Here is a 10,120-nt window from a genome sequence, read left to right on the forward strand (position 1 = left end):
GGGAAAGGGACAGGATTAAGGCTTCAACAATGGAAGTGTAAAGTAACAATTGAAATGTTAAGAGAAAGCAACGTGCAAGATTTACAGGCGCAGGTGCGGTTTTTTGAGTTTTTGCGGGAAATCGAACATATTAGACACATCTAAAAATTTTCTAATTAGTCTGGAAACAGGGGAACCTAATTCTTGCATTCTGTGAAAACAGGTAAGATTGGCAGTAATGTAAGAATCTTAATCTTCACTATTGTTACTTTTTGCTCAAGCAACATTGGGCTCATCTGCTAGTTGAAAATAATTTAGAAATTTTTACCTCAAAAAATTACATTTTCTCCAATATTGCTGTATTGCAGGCATTATACTGTGCCTAAAAATTTAAATCAACCTATAGAAATCATCAGCATATTCACAAAATAAGTAGTTATTATAACACAACATTAATTCTGATAATTTGAACTAGTAGTGTCAATTAATACTTTAATTTTAAGTATACATAAAAGTTTTCTTCAACATCATGTTACAAACTTCATAAATTTCAAAATTGGCAAAACATAAATAAATACAATAAAATACACTTTCCATTTAATAATATTCTCATGTCACGACTAAATTTATCAGAATTTCACAGGATTTACTCTATTGAATTATGAGAATTACCCCATTCAAATGAATGTTTTTATATAATATGTATTTAGTTATTTTTAATATAAAATTAGCTGAATTCTTTGTGTGTATACATAAGAATTTCAATAAACAGTTTTAATCACCATCATAATTTACTATTCTTTATAATTAAATGGGTACTTATGTTTCTGCTTTCTTAGAAAGTTTTCCCTCTCTTGAAATCAAACTCACATCAACACCAATATAAAATATACAGGTTTTGATCATTATACTGTAGTTTATTCTTTTCTATTATATATGTATATGTAACAAAATATATTTTTGCTAATTTCAACTCTAGCTTTAATATGAAATAATTTTGAAAAACTACACATTTACATAATACAACAAAAATGAACTAATTCTAATTATCTTCTAGAATTTTGGACAAATGAAAACTTTGCATAAAAATTTTATAACACAAAAATTATGTATGTCAGATTAATAGAGTAATTCTACTGAAGATCTATCATCTCATCATACATCAATCAGTAAAGTGAGTTGTAGCCTACTACACAATCTATGAATCATGACAATGTTAGAAATACTATTAATACATTAAAAGAGAAGACAGGATGCTGTCAATAAAATTACTTAAAAAAAAATTAAATTAGCTGCTATGTCCAGAGCTTAAACATGTTTTATTTTCTGAAGATATGACTTAATTTCCAAATGAATTTACTTTTTTGTTTGTTTTAATTTTCAATTAAGGATTTTTATACAAATATATTTTTAATATTATTTTAATGATAAAATTCAATAAAGTATAATTAAATTTGCTATATAAATCTAAATTATTTTTTAAATATATTTTTTAAAATATTTTAAATTATAATGATCCAGAAAACAACAGCTGGAAGTACTATTGATTCATTCGAGAAACACAACAATGAGTCTGCTTTGACAACAGAGGTTTGGTAAAATTATATTAAAATAAACAAAGCACTTGTTCCTTTAAAATACAAGCAATTTTTTAAAATTATATCAAACTAATTATTTGATGAGAGAATTTAACTTCATAAAAGAGAACAATTTATAAATTTAAGAAAAATAAGAACAGTAAGAACTTTAATATGAGAGTTTCCATAATAAAATAAAAAATTCTATAAAATTAAATACAGTTCAGTTGCTAGGAATTATAAATCTATAAACTTAAACAACAGGATAAATGTATCAAATTATAAAACATGTGAAAACTTGATAATGGATTAATATTAAAAGTAACTGAATGGAGGTCATATTAAACAACACATTGTTATTATGTCATTAGGGCCACATTAAAATTAGTAAGTGAATTGGAGTATAACTGTTTTCCCTAGTATCATTGTCATTAGTTATGATGATTTTGAATTATAATTTTTAAAAAATGTCATTGTTTTTCCTATGAATACATTAAAATGTACAAACAATCCAAAAACTCAAATATATAATAAATAATAACAACAACAATAATAATAAATAAAATAAATATATAACAAAAATATTAATAAATTAATTTATTAATACTTCTTTCTTAATTAAATTGTTATTCCTTGATTTATTTTGATTAAATTTACATATGTATCTCCTGTAACATAATAAAATATCATGATAAAATTGTGCATTCTCTGAAAAAATAGTCAAGTTTTGTATTAACAAATTGATAACAAATGATAATTAAGTGTTAGCATTTTAGAAACTCGTAGTAATTAACACAAAAAATAAATTTACATGACATTTTTTTAATTTAAAGAATATTTTATATTCATTAAACTTTGATATGCAAAATTTTTGACAAATTAAACATTGTTCTATGGCAAGATACGATAAATTGAACAAGAGCCAAAAATTTATAAATTTATTACTAAATGAAACAAGAGAAAGAAAAAAAAAGAAATGCTATGAATGAAATTTTAGGAAATGGACAAAAATAAAAAAAATAAAAAGTATAAAATAGAGTGTGCCAAGTAAACTTAACAATAAATGTTTAGATTAGCTTTTGAATAATAGAAAGTTATTTATAAAAAGCAACAAATTGTATATATTTATGAAAAACATTTTGAACAATAGTTCACAGAATGCTTTGAAATTTAAAATATTTTCCATTATGCAAAATTGACAAAGCTTTGTAGTGAGATTCTCATCACTTTATGCAATGATAACATCTAAAAAATATACTTGGTAGTCACTACATTGCTCCAAACATAGGGTTAATCCCTTCCAACTTTAAGCTTATGGTCATCATCAAATTGATATATATATATATATATATATACATACACATATATATACATACTGGTATATCTATTTTTATATCATTTTTCAGCTATACTTAAAACATTAATTTACTTTTTAAAAATATTTTAAATTATAATGATCCAGAAAACAACAGCTGGAAGTACTATTGATTCATTCGAGAAACACAACAATGAGTCTGCTTTGACAACAGAGGTTTGGTAAAATTATATTAAAATAAACAAAGCACTTGTTCCTTTAAAATACAAGCAATTTTTTAAAATTATATCAAACTAATTATTTGATGAGAGAATTTAACTTCATAAAAGAGAACAATTTATAAATTTAAGAAAAATAAGAACAGTAAGAACTTTAATATGAGAGTTTCCATAATAAAATAAAAAATTCTATAAAATTAAATACAGTTCAGTTGCTAGGAATTATAAATCTATAAACTTAAACAACAGGATAAATGTATCAAATTATAAAACATGTGAAAACTTGATAATGGATTAATATTAAAAGTAACTGAATGGAGGTCATATTAAACAACACATTGTTATTATGTCATTAGGGCCACATTAAAATTAGTAAGTGAATTGGAGTATAACTGTTTCCCCTAGTATCATTGTCATTAGTTATGATGATTTTGAATTATAATTTTTAAAAAATGTCATTGTTTTTCCTATGAATACATTAAAATGTACAAACAATCCAAAAACTCAAATATATAATAAATAATAACAACAACAATAATAATAAATAAAATAAATATATAACAAAAATATTAATAAATTAATTTATTAATACTTCTTTCTTAATTAAATTGTTATTCCTTGATTTATTTTGATTAAATTTACANTCAATAAAAGATTAGTAAAATATTTCATAATACAGTAGAGCGTCAATTATCCGAATCAATTGGGGACTGGGGTTGTTCGGAAGATCGGTGTTTTGGATAACTGATTATGTACGAAAAAATATATTAATTAATTTAATTTATCCCATCTTGACATTTTTCTCCGTTGCGTGTCGCTTCATGTTGAATTTTCATCGATGTTAAGCCTAACGAAGACTATTGTATCGTTAAAAATTATTTTGTATTTTGTACAAACAAAATAAATATATTGAAAAATATAAAAACAATAAAAAAATTATACTTCAGAAGTTAATTTAGTATCAAAAATGTAAAATATTTGAGTAGCCCAAGACATAGCCAAAGATTGCAGCACCACAGCACTGGCGAAAATTTAAATTTGCCGACTGGAATTCTTTGGGATGATTGACTTTCGGATAATCGAGGCTCTACTGTATTATGTTCCTTTATTATCTAATGTTAAAAATTATACATGGATCCTAACATTTTGCACAATTTTGAATAAACTCCAAGTTTTGAATTTCTAAGAAAATGGGATCTCTGTTTTTAAGTAAATATGGCCCTATTGCTTACTCTGCCTGGCTTCAATTTGAATTATTTAATGCAAGTAAAATACTTTTTAAATTGCAATTATATTTTAATCATCTAGAAGCAATGTGGGCCATATAAAACCTTATCATAGGGAACTCCTGATCTAGAGTATGTATAAGTAAATTTCCTAATGTTAATACTATATATAAAATTATGTATATTTATTTATAAATATGTTTAATTCTTCAACTGCATTGTTTTTTAAAATAAATTATTTAATATCTTTTAAAAGTATTTTATATTACTCTTCATTTTTTTATTTATTTTCAACTGTAGTTATTAGACAGAAATATATGACAATACTACTTTTCTATGTACAGTACACACACAGAGAGAGAGAGACAGAGGGAAGAAAGAAAAAACCCCCTATTATCATCAATTAATCTTCAACCAATTTAAAAATAAGTTAAAATCAAATGTTTAATTATAATTAATTAATTTTCAATTATTTCAAAAGAATATGCTTCCATGTTGTTATTTTGGCACTGCTATTTGAGAATTTGATGTTTTGGTATTAATATTTTAACTGATATTTTGATACACATCTTCAATAACTTTTATCAACAAAGTAAATATGCAATACAGGAAAAAAATCTAGAAGTGTTTTTGCCCTGTATTTTGAAATAAAAAACCAAGAAAGTGTTCAAAATCATTTTAATCTGAAAATTGTGAAATTTCTTTGTTAACTGTGCTGAATAACTGTGAACTTAATTACATTTAAAAAAAAATAATAATAATAATTCTTCATTATATAATTGACTTGCTGTATGTTAGTATATTAAAATAATAATTCTATCTGATTTCATTTAAAACAATTTTCCTTATGTTAAATATAGCTTTATCAAAGTTAATAAAGTCAAACCTTGATAAACTGTTATCCAAAAAGTGGTCACTTCAGATTTGTACATCTAGTGGAGTGGTCACAATTTCCTGAGACCACTCCACTAGATCTTTTGTAGACATTAGCATAATTAAATGCTCATTAATTTGTCATTAGATTTATCTGTAATTCTTGTTTACTGGGTCAGATTCATTTTTGTTTGTAAAAATATGTGATTTTTAAAGCAAAACCCAGATTTTAAAAAAATCTTAGAAAAATAAACATTATGTCTATTTTTCACAAAAAACAGAGATAGTATAAGATAAAAATTTGTTTGTGAAAAGAAATACAACACTCATTTTGGCTAATTTTTAATCAAAATAGTCTGAAAACACTAGCTTCTTATCAAGACATGACAATTGTAATGCGACAGATTGTATGATTCTCTCTCTACTTAAAGAACTTTCAGAAAAAAAAATTCCAGTTATTGTCAATGAAAAAAAGAGAGAGATTTGATTAATGTTTATAAGAAATAAAAGTGCACAAAGACAGCTTTTGCTATAGTGTGTTTCATCACTTTTGTCTTAGAGGATTATAAATAAAGACTGACAAACAATAGTGTGTCGTATAGTCCCTACTATTGATGCATTGTTCATTCAGCATGGATTTATAAATTTCTAGTATCTCTGATGTTCATAACCCACATTTGTTGTACAGTAAACTCCCAATAATCCGGGCTTATGGTGGGGAGAGGTGACATGGATAATCGAAAAACACAGATAATCCGAACTATATTTATTTCTAAAATACAACATATTATACATTTCTAAGGCAGACAATTATTTGAACATATTTAATGCTCATTATTATTAAGAAAATCTGTGATTTTGGTTTGTTTGCAGGAATCTTTTAATGATTTTTTAATATCAGTTCAAATTTTTCTAAGAGCTATTATGAAAAATTTAGCTTTATGTGTACACATTGGACCGTTAATTGGTATTCCATCTGATCATTTTTGTTTAAACCATTTGAGCATGGCTGAATCCAAATTTTCATACAGTGACATTTTCATAGTTTTTCGATTTGAAGGACCTGCATCAATCTCTTGTAAACTCACAATCTCTTGTAAACTCCTCCAATTTTCTTTTTTGTTTAATTATATTGTGAACCATTTGGGTACCAACTCCATATTCTTCAGAAAGCTTCAATGTAGATTCACCTTTTTCAAATTTTTCAATTAACGTTAGTTTTTGTTTTATAGTAAGTACAACTTTCTTTCAATTATTAGGCATTTTAAGGGTACTTATCTAAAAATTAAAAAAAAAAAACATCTTATTTTACGTACAAGTATGTCTTGTCTCTTTAATCCGACATTAAGTTCGGTAGACTATCATTACAGCTTTCAGGTTAGACACTTCTTTTATTGTTTCCACAATGATAGTCTACCGAACTTAATGTCGGATTAAAGAGACAAGACATACTTGAACATAAAAACAGCTATCCAAAAGTGTTATTTTATTGTAATTTTACACTAAAAGTACAGTATTTGTGGGAGAGTTATTTGAAAAGAATATTATGTATAATATGTATTATACATACGTATGTATAATCAAATCTTAAATTGTAATATGTATTATAACATTTGTATAAATGTTATAATACTTTGTATAAATGTACTCACTATCGTTTTCTCCTCCGAAAAGAAATGTCCGGTGCATAAGAAGCGGCCTAACTAAAACCAGTCCAGCTGACTCCAGACACCCCACCACCCGCTGCAAACATCTAAATATGAACACGCACACACTTATAGGATGCATAAACATGAAAGCAAGCAACTATTTAAAAAAATACACACACAATTATTTTTTTTTAAATTAAATTCATGCATGAATAATCTGCAAACGGGATAATCCACACACGGATAATTAGGGGTTTACTGTATATTTGTTTTATAAGTTGAGCTTCATTAATTAAAATTCACAGAACTCTGAGTTCACTGGCATACTGAACACTGATTTTTCATATTTACGGAACTTCCTAGGTTTTAACCAGTTGATTTTAAGGAGTTATTCAAAATTTAAAAAATAATTATAAAATCAAGAATTTATTGTTTATAGTTCTTTCATTCTAGCAGCACTAGCAATAATCCCAATAGATTTTAGATCAACAGTTTTAGAAAATAAAATGAATTCCATTAATGGATGTTTTCAAATTAAAATTAATATTTTTCGTAATTTGTACAGCATAAGCCATGTAATTAAATTTCATATATGTGTTTATTAAAATTCTAACAATAAATATATTATTTAATAAAAATATAATTTTTTGTATACACAAGTTAAAAGTACTGCATTTATGGTAACACCAGTTACATAGTATATATTAAATCTTGTTAAGAGGTTAATCCACTTCATTGGTCAATATTTTCTGTTCCCTTAACTACCACTCACAAAAGACTGATTTTAATATGAATATTTTTAGAATAATTCAATAAACAAGAAAGTTATGATCTTGTTTATTAAATAATTCTGTAGATTTCAGATCATAGTATTAGAAGCTAAAATTTAATAAACTAGATAAGTATAAAATATAAATTTTAAAATTAATTTTAGAAGAAAATTTATCATCTACTAACAATCTAGAATGTTAGAAAATTTCTAGATAAAGTCTGACAATTTTTACAGTAGATGTATATTTACACAAAATTTTATCTGTCCAATTCCTGGTTGAATTCTTTTTTGTAGTTACAAAAAAATAATAAAGTTAGTCATAAACTCTAAAAAAGTTGGTCCATTTCTTAAACAATTTTTCAGAAAAAATTGCATGACTCATCATTAAGAAATTTTGCACTCTTGCATGTCAAAATGTCTGTTAATTATCATCACCTTGTTAAAAATAAGTCATTTATGGCATTAGTGATGACTTCAATTTTATTTCTATTAATTAATGCATTACATCAAGTTCATAACTGTATGTACTATGATGATGGTGTGCTTATATTAAAGCATTATTTTTAATTTAAAACCTTTTATGTTAATTTATCAGTTTAGGATTATGTGGCAAATTATACAGAGCCTATTTAATTACAGTAAAACTTTGATTTAATAGACTAATTCAGGCATGGGTGTCCATTAGTCAAAAGTCCTTTATATAATAAAGTAGGTTTTCCAAACACATTGAAAAATTAATCAATTTATCTGTTTTTTTACTTATGTAGGTACATTTTTGTAATTAAAATGAAGTTTGTATGAGATGTTTAATTTCACAGAAAACTTTTCTGTGTGTGTTATTGTTTATGTACTCACCATAGTTCTAAGACTGTAATAAGCAAAAATTTTATCTAAATCGAATTAAACAAACAAGTATTTTTTTGAAAAATACCACTTTATGAGCGGTGATTCTTGAATTTAAATAAAAACCAGTTAATTTAATTACAATTAAATGCATTTAAAATTATCAGTGTGTTAATTTTCACATATGACATATGAACTGGAAATTTTGTCTGTTAAACCTGGTTCATTAAATTGAGGTTATACTGTATTTGTATGATATAATTTGAATTTTACAAACTACATAGTGTTATTAATTGATTTGTAAATCAATATTTTATTTTGTGTGCTAGTATGCAATAAATTTCAGGTAAATTTTGTATATATTCTGAAGAAGTTTTATTCTGAAAATATTCTGTTCTCTGGACTAAACTCACAATTTGGTCAAATAAGATAGTATAGAACCAAATTTCTTTTACTATAAAATAATCAAATATAGTTTTCAATCTTTGTCCTGATATTGGCAACCCAACAGATTATCACATTTAACATACCATTACTTTTATTACCAAGATTAATCTCCAATTATAAAATTTAATGATACCTTATTCAAAAGCACAAACAATTACATTAGAAAGTACAAGAGCTTTAATGTTACTTAAACTTTCGGCTTGCCACCAGAAGTGTACATTGTGCAAATGTATATCTGTTACTGGCCAAACCTGATTTCAGGCCAAACTACTGTATCCTATGCATGTCAGGATACACTAGATTAACCTAGGACAATCTAGTTTGGTCTAAATACTTTAGGCTTAACTAGTTTGTCCTAGGCCGAACTGATTTAAAATTATTATTTAAGTCTGGCCTGACCAACCCAAATTGTTCCGCGGGCCACTTTGATCATGCGTAACATTACAATGGCCCACAATTTAAGCAAACATGCTTTTAAAAAAGTAAAACAAATACAAAATGAATAAGATTTCCAATTGTTATACCAAGAGTTTGTACTCGTACTTGCGCATTATAACAATGACACATGCAAATTTTCATTTATTTAATTGTTTTGGTATACACAAAATGGAAAACGAAAGTTTTAATAGATATATAATATCGCTTAGCAGGTCACACAATTTAATGTGACGGGCTGCAGGTTGGCCAGGACCGATTTAAGTATATTAATGGTTAAAATAAAATTAAAATGCAATCAATTAGATGAACAGTATTTATTCAAACATAGTCTACTTAATTATAAAAAACGGTATTGATTAGAAGTGACACAAGACTTGTACAAAACTATAAAATAAAAAATACGCTAATCAGTACTTATCAGTTTGTATTTTTTTATTAAGCCATGCACTTTTAAAGGTAATTAACTTTCGAAAATATTTTCAAAAATTCAAACGAAATAATAAAAATAACTTTTAAAGTCAAACTAAAATTAAAAATGAACTTGTTTGTGTTTCTTAGTTTAACATATAAAATATTTAATCTTTTATTTATTTTTACAGGGTGGGTTAAAGTGTACCTAGGTAACCCCAATGGTGGCACTTCGGACTGTTCATGCTCCCGGCAGACTCCTCCCAAAGGGAAACTGCCGGCAGGCTGCCCATTGTTTAACGTCACTAGTTATTGATTCACGGTAGTTCTTGAACAAAAGAAAAAAAAAAAAACGAAGGAAACGTCTACTAAAAA

At 25.7% G+C, this 10,120-nt stretch overlaps 1 protein-coding gene across 1 annotated transcript in view; it reads right to left on the reverse strand.

Moving 5' to 3' along the window:
- LOC111642175 (ceramide synthase 6-like) overlaps positions 1 to 10,120 on the reverse strand; it is an 83,554-nt gene that overhangs the window by 65,918 nt on the left and 7,516 nt on the right. The window lies entirely within an intron of this gene.

The sequence above is a fragment of the Centruroides sculpturatus genome, unplaced genomic scaffold (genome assembly GCF_000671375.1).
Source record: "Centruroides sculpturatus isolate CEXI.00-Female unplaced genomic scaffold, Cexi_2.0 scaffold1338, whole genome shotgun sequence".
NCBI classification, from domain to species: Eukaryota; Metazoa; Arthropoda; class Arachnida; order Scorpiones; family Buthidae; genus Centruroides; species Centruroides sculpturatus.